At 36.2% G+C, this 17,610-nt stretch overlaps 1 long non-coding RNA gene across 1 annotated transcript in view; it reads left to right on the top strand.

Moving 5' to 3' along the window:
- Positions 1–15,689, top strand: part of LOC132326919 (uncharacterized) — a 30,688-nt gene extending 14,999 nt beyond the window's left edge. Inside the window, exons 2-6 of the long non-coding RNA XR_009486368.1 lie at positions 4,040–4,133; positions 10,154–10,321; positions 13,045–13,241; positions 14,414–14,483; positions 15,420–15,689. This is a non-coding gene — a long non-coding RNA (uncharacterized LOC132326919). The remainder of the gene's footprint in view (positions 1–4,039; positions 4,134–10,153; positions 10,322–13,044; positions 13,242–14,413; positions 14,484–15,419) is intronic.
- The last annotated feature ends 1,921 nt before the right edge of the window (positions 15,690–17,610 follow it).

The raw sequence follows: 17,610 nt of genomic DNA, 5'->3' as shown, positions 1-17,610 counted from the left end.
ATTTTATGTGAAATAATCAGTGCGTATATATGTTATTTATAAGCACTATGTTGTGCAGTGAGAAAATGGCATGCCAATATTCTTCTTTCCTTATTTTCTAGCACTGCAGATCTGCTAGATAATATAGATAAACAAAAAATTCTTATAAAACCCTATAGATTCTGGTCATGGAGATTTGTTTGGTAAATTTTAAATGCCTCTAATATACAGAGTGCAATACCCTGAAATGTCAGTTCTTACCTGCTTTTGGTTCCTGTGGGACATTTGAATTTCACACAGTGGGTATGTTTTCCTTTTTCTTTTGCTCAGGCTAAACATCCAGACAACCTGTTTTATGTACTCCAACCATTGCTTGCATCAATGAAGTTGTGAAGTTTAAATAACAAATACTATTTTAAGAATTACATGCTTTTAGAGTAATTTTGTTAGATGCATTCAACAGAAGTAATGGTACCTAAATTGATAGCATTACTAGTAATTTTATTGTGGTTTAGAATTTGGCAAGCCTGTGAATGCTTCTGCCAGCTGGGCCTTTAGACCAGGCTGTTTAAAGAACAGTTACACACAGGAAAAGTCACTCTTCTTTCTAAACATCTAGTTGTATTTTCTATGAATAGCAAGTTTTTTATTACAAGTAACAAGGATAAAATAAAAGAGGCTAATTCTTTCTAGTTTTCCCTTTATTAATGCAGCCAATTTTCCAATGGATAGAACTTTCCCACAGCCATAGAAAAGTGAAAATTTTTATTTGATTGGAAAACCTGATTAAAAAAATGCAAAAAGATGGCAGAAATAAGTTGTGGGGGTTTGTTTGTTTTTTTCTCTGTTTGTTTGTTTCGGGTGGGTTGCAGAGGGGCAAGACTTCAGATTCTCAATATTTCAAGTTGGCAGCATCCTGTTAAATTGTTTTGTGAGAGCTGGGAGTTTGCTAGCTGATGAATGCATGCTCTGTACTGTGTGATACCATGCATATAAAATGGTTTATTGAGCAAAATAAACAATTCTCTGCAGTCTCCATCAGACAACTCTACATTTCTCTGCAGTCCCATAACTGACAGCTATGACCAGCCAAGTAAACTCTACCTGTGCATTTGCAATACCTTCTCTCTATTTCATGTAATTTAACCCTAAATGCCTCCTTAGTAGTGCACACCCGTCACTTGTTTTGTTAGTTGGAATTTTTTTGATAATCTAATTGTCTTATGTTACACACAAAGTATAAAAAATATTTTACATTAATATCTACCTCTGAAGCTTAGTCTGTCATAGACCCTCTGCTTATCTAATATCTTCTGTCAAACAGTTGTTATTTCCTAATTAATATACATACAATTTTTCTAATCATTATTTTCAGTTAGCATAGGGAGGACTGAGGTAATGTGTGTTGTTTAGTTGTTCCCTTTAAAAGAACAAAATCCATGCAATTTATTTTCATTATCCAATTTTCTTATTTTTTAAATGCAAAAGTGGCACTTAAAGAAACACAGGGACCCTAACTTTAAAAAAAGTTATATTACTATTTCAGAATTTATTTTGTCCCTGCTAAGTACATCCTGTTATTCAGCCCTTACCACTGATTTCATGCTTTTATTTACTTGTGTCAAAATGCATAGGAAAAAAATAGCAGATAGCAGACATAGCAGAGCCACTGTAATTTCATCCAATATATCAAACCATCTTTTAAGCTTTAAAATGGTCTTGTTTTTCTGGTACACTGTTATTAACAGAAAGAGAGTCTGCAGTCTTCCAGCATCCTTCGTTACTGCTAAGTATCCTGAAACTAAAATGAGTAGAACCTGTACCTTGATGATAGCTCTGTGATTCTGTGCTCATTATTTTTGAAATCTGCACAGAGTCAATATCCAGATGGAGATGAGAGGCTGACTAAAATCAAGGTAATGTTTTTAAGGTATCCAATATCAACAATAGTCTATTGACAGTTACTTGGCAATTTTGTGATAATGAAGTAAATTTAGAAGTTAAAAATGGGCGCACAAGGATGAGCATGTTCAAAGCTGACATGCCATTTCTGCAAGGGACCTTTTCTCTGTCATTTCTGATCACCTTCACCACCCTGAGAAGGGAAAACTCTTCAAAGAGCTTATTTTATGGCTGGTAAATTTGAAAACACTTCGAATAAGGAGAAGTGGTCTTATTCCTGATCTGCATCAAGATAATTCATAATTGACAAGTTTCTTGCTTTTAAATGACCTCTTTGCCAACACCTGCTGAAAAGGGTAATTTCCTTAAAGAGAAACCCGGAGTCCATGTGAAGAGGAGTACTGTGCAGAGATACAGACATAGTGATGTGCTTTCCTTTATTGCTTTTGAGGTAGCTGTGTAATGGTATCCTGGATTAGTGATAATAGGAAAATGCCAGCAGGAGACTGGGTCGCTGTTCTATTTTCCTTATTCTTTAATGGTATTAGGAAGAAAAGCTTCCACACAAAAAATTTAACTAATGAGAGAAACACTTGGGTTTTTGAACATTTACAGTACACTATGTTTTTCCACTAATGAGATATTAAAATTTTAACATTTCCATTTGACCACCTTCTCAGCACCCTCATGAATTAAAATCCAACTCTACTTCTCTAATAAAATTATTAATTTATGGCCATTATGAACTTCTATAGCATGGATCAATATTTATTTTCTGAATTGGTATCCCACTAAACTTATTAAAATAAACAATCTGATCATAGAAAGAAATATTTATGCTTCAATTGAGTAAGAAGCTGCTTGAATCTTACTTCTGTATTTTGAGAATTTGAGGACTCCAATGAAGACTTAAAGCAACTCAGGCCTGCCTAAGGCAGTGAGTAATAGTTTTTATGGGTTTTGGTCAAAGGAGTCAGCATGAGGAGTAACATTTCAGTTATTCCTGTCACTAAGAGAACAATTAAGCCTTTGAGCAACTTGCTGTTCTTGGCTCCAAAAAGCAAATTATTTAGACCAGTTTTGGACTAGTCTAAATAATTAATCACAGACCATGTGCAGAGAATCAGACTATCTCATGGCACTGAAAGATCAGACACTGACTGCAATTCATTGCCTGCATGAAAGTGTCTAGCATCATGTGAGATGCCCTCAGGGTATCCAAGACCTCTGTGAAGAACTGGGAAATATGACACAGGATGAATGGGAGACCTTTGGTCTTCTAGCATATCACCTGAAGGCCAAGCCAAAAAGCATCTGAAAGGGTACTTGATGCCTATGCACGGGCAAGTGTATCAACCCCTTCAGTCAGAGAGTTTAAGAATAAATAGCTTGCTGTTCTTATTGGAGCCCCAAGTGGATAGATAGTGTTAGTGTGTTTTGAAAATTTTGTTTTCACGCTACCTTGCTTACGCTTTCCTTTCCTAACTTTCTTCTCATTATTGACCCTTTTTCAGTTTTGGGAATTTAAGGGTTTTGGGGTTTTTTTATTTGGATGTGGCATTTGCCTTGGCAGATGTAAAGATACGTATTAGGTTGAGTCTAAAATATGTCTTTTCCTATATTTCCCATTTGTAAATATTTTCAAAATTCTGGAAGATACTTTTGTTGGTTTATCTATTCGTTGAACATGAATGTTGTCCATAATTGTAAAAGGGGAGAGTGCCCTGTGATGTGTGTTTTCAATGTAATAAGTTAAATAGGCAACATTTAATGAAGCAGCTGTTGGATGTAGTCACGACTGACTGCTCAGAAGCAAAAGGTAAAAGCACTGATCAGAAGCAAAAGTGTGATTTACTGTGGGAGAAAGTAGCTAAAGGAAAGTCAAACATTAGCTGATGCAGTGGAAGTTTCTCTGTTTTAAATGATAATGAATAGCTCTCTCCAAATAGGGTCCTTGCCTTCCCTACAATGAGTGCAGATGGGAAGGCTTATTAGGTGGAGGAGAGCTGATTACTATGTCTCCCTAAACCAATGTTATTTTCGGATCATGCCTTACTATCTTAGAAGACTTTCCATAACAGAACATGTAATTTAACTACAAACAAGTTGCAATGAAAATGTTAGAAATAGAAATATTTTATTCCCTCCTCTTTTGCAGATTTTCTTTTCGGGCATAATTGAAAAGCACTTATGATACAGAATTTGGTCTGCATATCTGCAAGAAGAATTTTTAAATCAGCTGGCTTTCTGGGGTAAGGACCTCACATGGGGATTCCATGTGAACTGTTGCTTATTAGAGCTTTCCTGATTTCTAGTGTCACTTTTACAGTGTTAGCTGGTGCCAGCATACAACTGGAGAAATGTTGATTCATGAAAGCTTTATGGATTAATCAGTGTGAGTATCAGTACCTCAGACACTCATAAATATGTGAAAACTCTGCTGTTCTAATGCCCAAAAATCTCAGACAGGTATTTCAACTGAAATGCTTGTGTGGTTTTTTTTCCACTGAATGGCTAAGTAGAAAGTGAGAGATTGTTGCGGAAATAAAAGTGGTTTATTTTCAGTGACAGAGAAAGTGGGAAAGGAGGCCATAGGGACTGTTCTAATCTCTTCTGCATGGTTATAAGTGAATGCATCCTCTTTTGTCTTTTTCGTTTTTTTTGATCTTTTGTCCACCAGAAAAAAACAAATGCTCTATCTATTGTCCAGTAGTTTCCTGAATTGAGTCTCTCTCCTATGGACCTCTGACAGCAGATTAAAAAAAAAATGAATCCCTATTGGGAATTACCTTGCTTTTCCCTGATTTTGATTTTTAAGTGAAGGTTGTTACACTAATCAGTGCAAAATAAGGAAAATGCTAACATGGGATGTATCTAACAATCTGCAGGTGGAACAGATGTGTCTGAAATTTACTGTTGTCTGTTTTCTGCTATTCAAGAGCTGTACATAACAAACATAATAACCATGCAGTTAAGCTGTGTTTGCTTTTTTCCTCATGAGGGGAAGGTGAGGATGCTGGAATATGTAAAGTGTTTCCATTGCTTCACATGCTCTCTCACACATTTCCCAGTACACTTGTGCACCTCCTGTTACCCTTTGCTTCCTACCATCTCTGTGGGCTAGATCTGCTGAAAGTAATTGCTTAAGCAAAGAAATATTTATGACTGACAATTAATTTTTCTGCCCTTCTTCAAAACTGAAAGTTTTGGTCTCAGTAGACAGAAATAAGAATACAGTTATCTCCTTAGAGAGACTTGCAAAGCGTTGGACCTTTTACAGCATGGACATTACTTCATTTTAGTCTCTGTGGGAAGAAAAAGGACAGTAGCTATCCCATCCCAAAGTAAGGAGGAGTAAGAAATGTAGAGACTGTACAAGACCTTTGGTTAAAAGTCTCTGAGACTGATGGGGTAAAAAACTCACGTGTACAAAAATCATACTAAACTAAAAATGTAAGTTGTTCAAATTATTTTAATGAATATTAATGAAAAAGATCTTAACTGGGAAAGAAATTTTATTGACTTCAAGGGGTATTGATACATATTAAAAACAAATCTTCTATATGTACCAAATCCAACAGTTATATCTATGTTCTTTTACTGGAGAGCTGCCCAAATTCTGGCTTCTTAAAAACGCAAGCATTTTCTGAAGTTTTAGCCTGTGTTTATCTTTTGCGCTCTGAAAAATAATGTACAAGAGCCTTGTAAGCACTATGGTTGTTGGGATGATTGTATGAGTTAAACTATTTTGTGGTTTTTGAATTAATTTTCTTTTCTTAGGTTGTTGGAAGCCTGCCTGTTTAAATGCCAGTCTAATCCACCAGAGCTGGTTTTCATACATGGCAGGGACAGCTGAAATACTTGGAACACTTCAGATAAATACAAATTATGTAAGAGATTTTTTTCATGGTTTTAAAGGAACTGTTTTCAAAATTTTATTTCTGAGTAACAGTCACTTTGTTCTCAGTGGATTCATTTATATTCAGGGATATTCAGCCTGAGTGCTTTAAAACTGGACAAAAAATGGCTTGATGCATTGCAAAGATCTGAAATTTCTATTTTAAGCACGAAACTCATCTTGCCCTTATCAGAGGAGCCAGAAGCAAAGCCCCGTAAAACACAAAATCCTGCTGTTAAACAGGTGCCCTCTCTTGGTGTGTTGCCCGGCCCTTGTTTTTACTGAGCAGTTGTTATGATCCAAAGGCACATGGGAACCACAGCTCCTCTTTGTTCTAGGCATAGTACAAATTTGTAAGAAAAGGGACAGTCCCTAGATGAAGGGTTCAGGTATGCTTGGCTTTGCATTTGTGCTATTGGGACCTAAAAATCTTTGTGTTTATATTACCAATGTTATTGGGTACTGTACCAAGGAGTCACTGTTCATCATGTTTGGAGTAAGCAATTCATTATCTTTCAGACAAACTTCATGTTATAGTAGTAGCAGCTGCAAAACTACTGAAATACAAATAGCATCTGGAGAACCCTGTTTGATGCCTGATGATCTGGATCCTGGTTTGGTTTTTTGCTTTGTCTTCAGACCCTTTCAAAATATTTTTATTAAAAGACACACTCAGTGTAAAATACCACTCATAGTAGGGCTGTAAATACATCTTCGTCCTGTTCTTGGGAAATATTTTTGTATGATCTTGGTTCCCTTTGCTTTTAAAACCCAAAAACTTAAAAAACAACTTTGGTACAAATATCTTTGATAATGATGCTTAATGCTTTTCTATGGTATAAGAGAAAAATAATGAGGCCACCTCAGGAACCACAGCATTAGCAGCAGAAGTACAGCTTCTGTAGAGTTTGTACTTTGTATTTATGAGGTGCCTTTGGTGGTAATCTTTAAAAATTCATTTTAGTTCTGTTTTCTTCATCCATACATTGCTGGCAGGCAATGTATGGATGGGATAATTGCTGCTATCCTACACTGATCAGCCTCTTAAAGAAAGAGAACTTTTTCAGACAGTGAGACAAAGTCTTGGGTTTGCTACAGGTTTTGATTAATGTTATTACAGCATTTTTTTCCTCTTTGTTTTCCTGATATATATATATATATATATATATATATATATATATATATATATATATATATTTATATTTATATTTATATTTATATTTATATTTATATTTATATTTATATTTATATTTACTTAATCTCAGATTTTATCTTAATAGGACTTAATGCAGCTTGCATGTAACACATCCTTGTCAAGTAAAGAAAGGTCAGGACTTTTCACATATGAACAGATGATATGAATTCCTGCCTGAAACACTAATTCATTCAAATTGCTTGGGAATATAGTGCAAAGAGAATATCAGCTCAGATCTAGTTTAGACACTAGACAGATTTTGATCTGTGTTAAAACATATGTGTTTGAAACTTGTGTCAGTGGCACTTATCTCAGATTTATATCCATGTAATTGAGAAAAATCATCTGATCCTCCATGGCTGGTCTGTCCCCTAAGATTTCCTTTGCTTGTCTCATGCATCACAGAGATTGTCCCTGTTGTCTCATATATAAATTGTTAAATATATGTCTCTCTTTGATCAAGTTATGTTTGCCATTTTTGTATCAATCTTTACTAGTCCAACCCTGTTCATTGGTCTAGTTTATCTTAAAATTTTTGAATGGTAGTCAGAGAAAGTAAGAGAAATATCAGGACATTTTTGTTTGACCCGTTCAGATTTGGGTACCTATTCATCACTGCTAAGAAAATGTATGGGTTGGATTGCTATTGTTGTTACCATTCCCATGTTCAAAAACATGCTGAATAGGAGTCAGAAGTCTTTGCAAAATAGGGTGGTATGTGAAATGAGTCCCTTAATGTTGAGAGTCCTGGATCAACACTTCTTTGGTGTCTGAGAGCTAGGTAAGCTGTGAGGGGAAGGCTGCTCAGCTGTCCAGTCCTTGTTGCCACAGCCTTTTGCTCTGTGCTTTAGTGAATAATTCAGTCATGCTGAGAGGGGTTTTCCAATGAGGTATAAATGATCACTTTGCATGATTTTTGTAAGGTCCATCTTGGCAGTAGGGGGGAGCTTGGCTAGGTCTTGGAAGATGCTGAACCATCTTTCCTCCTTCTGACAAACATGTGGTATTGCTTTTATTCATCCCCTATGATCTTAAAACACTTAACCTAAGTACTCTTGTTACAATATATTACTGGTAAAATTAGTGGAGTAGTATAGCATTTTCAGATTACATCTCAGTTAGCTGAAGATGTGAACTGTCTTTTGGACAGGTCTGTTTATCTCTGTTTTAAACCAGGAGCCTGGACTGACTCGGTTTCTTACCTGAAATATCCTGAATTCTAGAACTCATGTCTCAGTGCTTTGCATTGAAAAGAGGCTAATTTGATATTCCTTCGTCACATACAAAATGAAGCAAATACTTTTAAAGTTGTGGGGACATCCACATATCTAGGATTGATGGGGCTATTTTCTTCAGTTTTATATCAAGTCCTGGAATTACTTCCTAACGAAAAGATTTTCTGAATATTAATGGTTATGGAATATTTGGGAATGTAAAACTGAATAATCAATTCTTTCTCTTACGTTATTTTTGTTACTTTTTTATGTGGAAAAAAGAGTAATTTGCAATACTGTGAATAAGGTGAAGTAATACAAGAGTGGTTTTCAGTACATTGATTTTGCTTTGTGATGAAGGAAGTGCCAAATGGTTCACTGCTCCTAGGTGTAAATGAGTCACACTTCTGTTCTTCTCATTTTGAAGTGAAATGCTCTGGAAATTGAGTATATGAGCAATGTTGGATAGTCAAGAAGGTACTGGTAGAATGAAGTAAGTTGCTTGAAATTAATTATTTGGGAAGTGCTTTGCAAAGCAGAACTGTAAAGAAGGGTAAATTTTCAACTGGTTTATTGAAATGTGAGCACTTTATATTATAATCAATGAATAGTGATTAATATCCCATTTTATTTTTGTGTAAAGTACAAGATCTGAAAACTAAAGTACACCTATTTTCAACATATGTAACCTTCAAGTGCTTTGTCGGTGAAGATGTACTTTGATTAATCTTTAGGAATTTCATCTATTTTTTAACTTTAGACATTGATTTCATTGTTTTGAAATGCCTGATATTCTGAAAGTTGTGTATTTTCTAGCTAAACTTAGATCTGTATCCCACATATTTATCTTCTCTATTTGTCTTCAATTTGCCTTCAAATGAATTTTCATTTCTCATTTATTTTTTTCCTTCTGTCCATTTTTAAGACATCTGAGTTCAAGCTAAAAGTACAAGTGCACAGAGGTATGATCTTTGATAGCATTGAAGTGCCTTAATGTTTGGATAGGCTTCATGTGTGTCTTAGAGAGTTCTGAGTTAACTGAGTCCTTTAATGATTTCTGACACTGAATATCAAAGCACACAAAACAAACCAAAAACTTGCCCCCTACTATGCTGTCCTCATGATATTAGACCTCAAATACCATTTAAAAAGTAATTTGGCCTCTAAGTCATTTGCATTCTTTGTTCTCCAAATACCTTCATAATTTCTCCAATTCAGTGTGTATTAAACAGATATATGCTATATGTAGTGCATACATTTTTTGGTGGGAGTACATTTTTTTGTGGAGGCTTTGCACTGGAAAGTTAGGAGGGTTGGAGATGTGGGGTGCTCCCATGGGAATCTTGGTATGGCACAATAAACAAGCCTATGGGGTGCACTGAGTGTATTTATCCCACATTATTGAAAGTCACAGTCAATGTGAACTGTACACTCAATAAATTTGTCCCTGTAAAAGCCAGTGTGTTTCTAGGCATTAAAAAACCTAATACCTTAGGGTTAATCAAGCAACCAGAGCATGGGATCTCAGCATCATGGTTTGTCATTTGCCTTTGCACCAGACCAGTTTGTGCCTCAAGTTGTACCCAGGCACTAGAGTGAGTAGAAAAAATCATCTCTGCCTCATTTGTCACTTGCATAGTGAAGGGTGTTGTTAGCTGAGGTACCAAACATTTTGGGTGTGCAAAAGACAGCATTGCCTAAGCCATTACCCCTTCAGGATGTGTAGCAGTAGTGATGCCATGCTGCATGGGGTCATGCTGCTGTTCTGTGCTCAACTCTTTGGAATCCTGTTGTCCATTTGCTATATATTTATCCTCTGTGGTAAATTGTGTGGTGCAGCGTGGAGCAGTTGTCTTCAGGAGAAATCATTTTACTCTGAGTCAAATTTAAGTGAGTGGTGACAGGAGAAACAGTGGATTCAATCAATAACCTGCCTTTCTCCCCTTTCCCATTTTCCCCATACAGGGAATGATTCATTGTGTGCCCAGATTCTCTCTGTTTCTCAATTAAGAAGCTATGAATTGAAAACTGGCATCGACTTTTCACAATACTGCAAGGTCTGGATCCCCTTGGGCTTTCATCCCTCCTGCAACTGAACACTTCAACCTTCAAAAATTTGTTTTGGCTTTTGAGGTAGGGATGTCATATCATTTTACAGCAGTGAGTGTTTCTTTCCACTTGCAGCTATGTGGAAGTCACCACAGGGACCAAGATTGTTCAAGTGTTCAGCAAGAAAAGCTGTATCACGTTCATAAATCTCTAAGTCAAATCTGAAATAAAAGTCATGCAGCAAACCGGAAAATGAATTTTATTTTAAATCGAAACAGGGATCAGAAGATATAGCCTGGGATTTGGAAATGATTAAGTGTAGGATTCAGTTAAGAAGTTTCACCTCTCAAGAAAATATAAAGCAAACATTCTTATTCCTGACCTATAGATCTTCACTGTGTTCAGAATAATAAAATGACTGATCCAATCACATATTGATGCAGAAGCTCTTGGGGTATTTTTACTGAGACATGAGTCAATAATAGATTTTGTGGTTTTGGCTTTTCTTTCCTGGTTAGATCATGTTTTAGTTTCAGCTCCTCTCCCCCTGAATTGTAAGTCCTACTTGTAGATGTTGAAATGTGCAGAAGGTTGTATTTCACCTTATTCTTGTTTGCATCAGTGGGAATCTTGTGTAAATTGAGATTGTGGTCCTGAAGGTCCAAGTGTGCTTGCTGTATTTCTTGTCTTTTAGACTCATGTTCAGTGAAAGAACTGAGATTCAGAAGGAAATGTATTGAGCAAAGTATGTAAATCTTATGTCCTAAGTGGATATAATTACAAATCTAAATTAATGGTGTTTCTAATTGATTCAATTCAATGTGTACTTGCAGTTTTCAGCTTTGAATCCTAGAAAGATTTTCAAAGCCCACTTAATCCAGTCTTCTAGGGACTCTTCTCTGCACCAGCTATTAACCCAACTTTCCCTTGTCATCTTGTTGCTTACTACTTGGTTTTGAGGTTTGGATCATGGGTTTCCCTACCATAGCCAAAATGACTTCTAGATCTTTTCCAAATTTGAATACTACTCTAGTGGTAGTGTTGTTGAATCTTGACTAATGGTATAGATAAGTTCATCATATTTAGCTCTTATTTTTCTTTACTTACTTTATTGTCTAAGGAAATGACTGATAGTATAAGTTAAGATAGCTTGTAGGATATGATGAGGTGGTAGGAAAATTTTGAGCACTAATATATAATCCCAAAATATCCCTAATCTCACTATGCATGAATTATGCATCTGTACAAATTCCATTGGACAATCTGAATTTGAAAAAAACCATGACTGAGAGTAACACTTGCCATTTCCTGGTTATGATGCTCATACTTTTGATGTGAAACTATGCATCTCTCACTCCATAGAAGAACCTGTTAGATTGGAGCACTCTCTTCAGTCTCCTGCAAAAGACAGAAATACATGATTTAACTATTAATCCCCGTCTCCATCTGCCACTGGAGATTTTCACTGACTAGACCCTTCTCAGAAACAAAATAATAGGGAGCAAAGTTTATATTTGTGGACTTTATTTTAGTAGGCTTTATACTCAGACTGTGTGCAGAAGCTTTTTTTCATGGGGAGACAGTTTTTTTGGGAGTGATGTCAAGGTCAGGCATTTTGACCTTTGGGAACAGGAGACAAGATTCCTCTCTGTTCATAGGATCTGAATGCTTTTTTCAAAGTTTCTTCATGATCTCTCTCCTGCCTTTATTTTTCCTTTTGTGATGAATTCTTATGAATGGAAACTGCATTTTATCTGCTGTCATGCCCCACTGGAAAGTTTTTAGCTCATATTTCACCCAGATGCTTGATGGGCAAAATCCTCCTTGCTTTGGCATTTTCCTGTGATTTTGAGCAAGCGATACTGCACTTGATATTTATTTCCATTAAGCTTTGTAAAATTTAAGACAGAATCACTGAAGCAGTGACCTCTGACTCTGACAAAAATTTTTTCAAGTCAAAACTCTTCCCAAGTGCATGATACACAGATTAGCAGATTTGTCAAAACTGACTTTAAACCATCTTTGGCCTTCCTAAAATTCACTTGTGTGTTATTTACCTTTCATTGACCTATTATAAGTACATCTCAACTGAACCAAAATTATACCAAAATCTAAAATTCAGGAAATAATGATTTTGGTTTTCATGAGCCTCAACCTAACATCAGGAGAATTTAGCTTGGAAACTACTGCTGATATTTGTGAGATCTAATGTTTTGTCTAGCTGTGTTAAAACAATTTACTGAAACATTGATGTTTGGGTTTTTGCCTCCAAAATAAAATGCTAATGTAAAGTAGTATCATAGAAAAGGAAACCAAACACAGATACTTGCTTTACTTTAATCTAAAAATTAATAATCCTAAAACATCCTGCTGCATCAATTCTGCTCTTAAGAGACTTAAGCATCTGGAGATGAAGATGTGGTAGTCCTAAGTTTTTATAATCGAAATTGGATCCTGGAACTGGAAGGATGTGAAAAAATTTGCTTACCTTAGCTTCCTGATGAATAAAGCATTTATTATTAATTAAGGCTTGGGAAGATAATGCTGTAGTGATGCCATGAAAAGATCAAAGGGCATGAATCTTTCAGGTTTCAATTCATATGGAATTTATACACATACTGAACTTTATCTGGAGAACTAATGCCATGAAACTTAGTACTGATGTTGGATAGGGAATTCTGAAAGTAATTCTGGAGATAATATTTCAAGATAAACTACTGTTTGGATTAAGAAGAAATATGAGTATTATATTAACCTTGGTTTTCAATGTCCTTCATCAGATTATCAATTTATTACTTTTGCTGCAGGCAGTTTATTCTTTCATCCATACCCAGATACCTCAGGAGGAATGCTGCTGAAGTTGGATTGAGCAACCTGGTCTGAAATAAGTTTGACTTCCCGCTCTGAATGGCAGGATGCACCAGAGGATATCCTGAAATCCCTTCCAACCTGAATTATTCTACCATTCTGTGTTATACTGATGAGAGACCAGAACAGGGCCCAGGTAACCAAGGATATATTTGAAATTTCAGGTGTACTGGAAATGCAAACAGCTGCCACAATACAAGAAGTAAAATTGTACATTCTAGCAACAACTGACTCACTCGTCAGCAGTCATCAGCACCTGTGCTTTGTGCACTGAACTGAATGAACTTTTCCACCTACTCAGGACAAATAATTTTTTTTTTCCTTAGCAAAGATAGGAGCTTTGTTCACCAAGAGTGAACAAGTCAATTTAAAGCTAAGTGGGAAAACCCTAACCCTAACCCTAACCCTAAACCCAAACCCTAACCCTAACGCCTAACCCTAAACCCAAACACTAACCCTAACCCTAACCCTAACCCTAACCCTAACCCTAGCCCTAGCCCTAACCCTGCCCCTATCCCTAACCCTAACCCTAACCCTAAACCCTCACCCTAACCCTAACCCTATCCCTAAACCCTAACCCTAACCCCTAACCCTAACCCTAACCCTAATCCTAACCCTAAATGGCGGATCGTCACAGAAACGAGACATTCTTCTTATTCTGAATTATTTGACTGAAAACGTAACTGTAATTTCGTGTTACCTAAGGTTTGCTTGGAAAAGGTAAAATCTTTACCAGAAGGCTGTAAATAATATTGCCATACTAGACAGATGTTGCTTTAAGCTGTCCTCCTTACAAATATAAAGATGTCCTTTTGGTCAGGGATCAGAGACAATGCAGTATGATTGCTCATCTAGCCAGGAGCCTGAGGTAGGAGAGGGTGAATGCTTAGAATGACTAACTGTCTAAGTCCAAGCCATACTGGAAACAAATTGTTGTTGAATAAAAACATCTATGTGTAGTTGTGTAAATTTTTAAATATTTTAAAAATACAGAAGACAAATTTGTGTAATCATGCATTATCTGAAGATATATTACATCTAGCCCATTGCAAAGTGTGTAACATTGTTGCAAAGGGGTGGGATAGTATTATGATTATTATCTGGCAAGCCACTGAAGGTAGGCTGTGAAATCTCTCAGATATAAGTGCATTGTGTGCCCAAATTGTGCAAAAGTAAACTTCTGCATATAGTGTTTTCAATTATGATTATCCAAAAATAGTGACTAGATAAGATTATCTTTGATTAGGAGGACTAACTGTAGATACCAAGCTACTATAACTAATTATTTCAATCTTACACTATTTACAGATCTTGGAAGGAAAAGCTCCCAGCCCTTTCCAGCACAGAGAATATTGAGGTCAACAGCTAAAAAAATGAAGTAGGAAACTCACTGCTTGCACCTGAAATGCATTACTTTTCCTTAAATAAGGTGTTTTTTCTTTAGACTGTTTCCCTCTTTAAGGATAGCAGCGAATTTCCTAAAGGCAAAAAATACTCTAAATTTATTTGTAGAAATGATATATTTTATCAGTGTAAGGATCAGAAAGAACCTCAGACTCATTGGATTTGCCTTAGGAAGAAGGACAAATAGACTTGGTGCAGATGTTTGAAAACATAAAAATGAGTTTTGTATCTGAAGAAAATTAAAAGCCATACTGACATTTCAAAATGTGCACTTACTGACTGATGAAAGTGTGTTGATATACTGAGGTAAACTGTAGAGCATCAAATGCACTTACAAAGGAAATTTTATTGCAATAATTTGTTTTAATATCTTCATGCTAAAATAAGAACCATTATTTCAGTAAATTTCATTGAATTATAGCATCTATTCATCTATGCAAGCAAACACTTAAAAAAGTGTTTATCTGGTTTTAGAGCTTATTTATACAATACAAAAATTTATACATACAACAATAGAGCTTATTTATCCAATACAACAATTTACTGGAAACAGCAATGAAATAATAATAAGTCAACAATAATAGCAAGAACATTAATAGAGTGTACAAGGGAGGTGAACATTTCCCATTCAAGTGGTCACCATGTGGAGGCCTTTTCTCAGGAATAATCAGTATTAATACATATAAATCTGTTTAATGAAACCTGTAGTAGAAAATAGCACACAGTGGGGGATTTTGTTAACTGACACTCTCTTGAAATATGTGAAAATTTTTCTATGTCATGTAAATGGCACACAGTTAATATAATTCTGAGTGAGAAGAGACACTAGTAAAAATAAAAGGAAAATATTGAACAATCTACTTTGTTAGCGACTTTATCTTGTCATGTAGTTTTTCTTATTTTATTATAGATACAATACATGCCTGAAGGACAGCATCCCGTGGCAGTGACCCACATTCCAGCAGTTTGTAGGGAACTGTTGCCTGTAGGATGGACCCACGTCGGAGAAGTTCATGGAGAACTGACTCCCATGGGAGGGACCCCACAGTGCAGCAGGGGAAGGACTCCGCTTCCTGAGCAGTGGCAGAAACAATGTGTGCTGAACTGACCATAACTCCCCATGCCCTGCTTCCCTGCATCTCTCAGGGGGAGGAGGTAGAGGGGGGAAGGAGGAAGAGGTAGGGGGAAGATATTTTTAATATTTATTTAACTCCTCATTATCCTGCTCTGATTTTGTTGCTAATAAACCACTTAATGTCTCCAGTTTGAATCAGTTTTGCCTGTGACAGTATTTTCTGAGTGATATCTCCTGGACCTTATCTCAACTCACAAATCTTTGTTATATTTTCTCTCCCTTGTCCAGCTGAGAAGTGGAGTAATAGAGCAGATTTGGTGGGTGTCTGGCATCCAGCCAGGGTCAACCCACTCAAATGTCAATGACATTTTGGAAACTCAGAGTCACAGGCACTCTGTACTACTGAACCTGTGTGTGTGTGGCTTATGGAAATGGATTTCATTGGTTTGCAAGCTAACAAAATAAGTCACTTGATTACTGATGATCATGAGTGAAGATATGGAAGAATGAAGATATGGAAGAGTGAAGATGTAAAGTAATGCATAATTAAAATGACTGATTCATGATCAAGGCACTATTTTTGCTCCCTGCACTGAGGAATCCTTCCCCAAGTATTATTGATTCTTGGTTCAGGCTTTGACTTTGTACTGCTCTGCTGCTCTAATATCTAGAAAGGCAAGTGCTGCCATTGCATGCCAAGGAAACATCTTGCATCGGGTCAAAGGGTGTCACATCAACAGCATTATCTTTGTTACTATCACAGTGCCCACAGACAATTTTACTGTCTCCAATAACTCTATGGAAGGAGACTGGGTTTGTACTTCAGCGTACATAGAGTGGTGATATAAAACTAATTATCCTGCTAAGATGAAAACAGATGAGGAAGAGGAGTGAAAGTATACACAGACACAGGCATAAATCAAAATTTGTCTTTTAGCATATTGATGCATCTATTTTTGTGAGGGCTGAAGTCATAAATACTCTGTTGTAATTAATATTGTGCTCCAGTGAATTAGGAATAATTTCTGCAGTAAACCCAGGGGGCCTGTGGATGACCCTTCTGCAAAGGTGAGTTGAACTCACAGAACTTCTGATTACTCTGCTGGGGAATTGGGGGACTGCTGGAGGACCATTGTGCCATCCACCTCTTGAGAACTTAAGGGTGTTTTGTTGCCTGTAGATTTCTATAAAATAATAGAGGTTTTTCTCAAGGGTAATGTCAGATTTATTCCAGAAGCACAAAACTAAAAAAATGAGCAGTCATTTTCACAAGGGCTAGAAAAGAAACAACAATTTTCTGAAAAATCCTGGAATACAAAATTACAATTGATAAAATAAATACAGGTGTGACTGATCTTGTTGGCAGATAAGTATCTGCCTTCTTACTGGCTTCCTGCTGGCCCATTTGAGGGCTGTCTTGCTGCTATGCTGATTTGAGTCCTTTATGGAAAGGTTTGAATGTCTTTTCTTTTGTTTTAATGTCACCTTGCTGTATGGCTGACCAAAAAGAAGATAGTAGGTGAGACTGAGGATATGAGAACTTGGGCCTTAGTAACATGTTACACTGTGTAACTTTGAAAATGAAAATTTATAAATTATCAGATTACCTTTTGGACTATGATTTTTGGGATATTTCCAACTAGAAAAACACACCAGAAACAATTTTTTGAATACAGACAGTATTATTGACTACTGTGCAAAAACAACCTGGTGGTCTGTGATTTCCACTGTGGCATTTCCTGCCAGCTTGCCAGAAGTTGCATCAGTTTACAAAATATGCATTTTTCTTCTTATAAAGCAGACTTCATGGGAATGGATTTACTATTTTTTAAATCCTTTAATAGCAGATTTAGCATGTCAAGGATAAAAAAAATCTCATAAATATGTGATACTTTGTTTTATTCATTCACAATTTTATCTTTCAAGATACAATATGTATTCCAGGGGCTTTTAAAATATTTTGTCTGCTGACTCTTTATGGACTCAAAACAATTTAAATAAGTAAATGTCCTCTTATTTGTATTTC

Source organism: Haemorhous mexicanus, chromosome 4 (assembly GCF_027477595.1).
Source record: "Haemorhous mexicanus isolate bHaeMex1 chromosome 4, bHaeMex1.pri, whole genome shotgun sequence".
Classification (NCBI taxonomy): domain Eukaryota; kingdom Metazoa; phylum Chordata; class Aves; order Passeriformes; family Fringillidae; genus Haemorhous; species Haemorhous mexicanus.
Note: the sequence above shows the minus strand (reverse complement) of the source record. Positions and strands in the feature narration are given on the sequence as shown.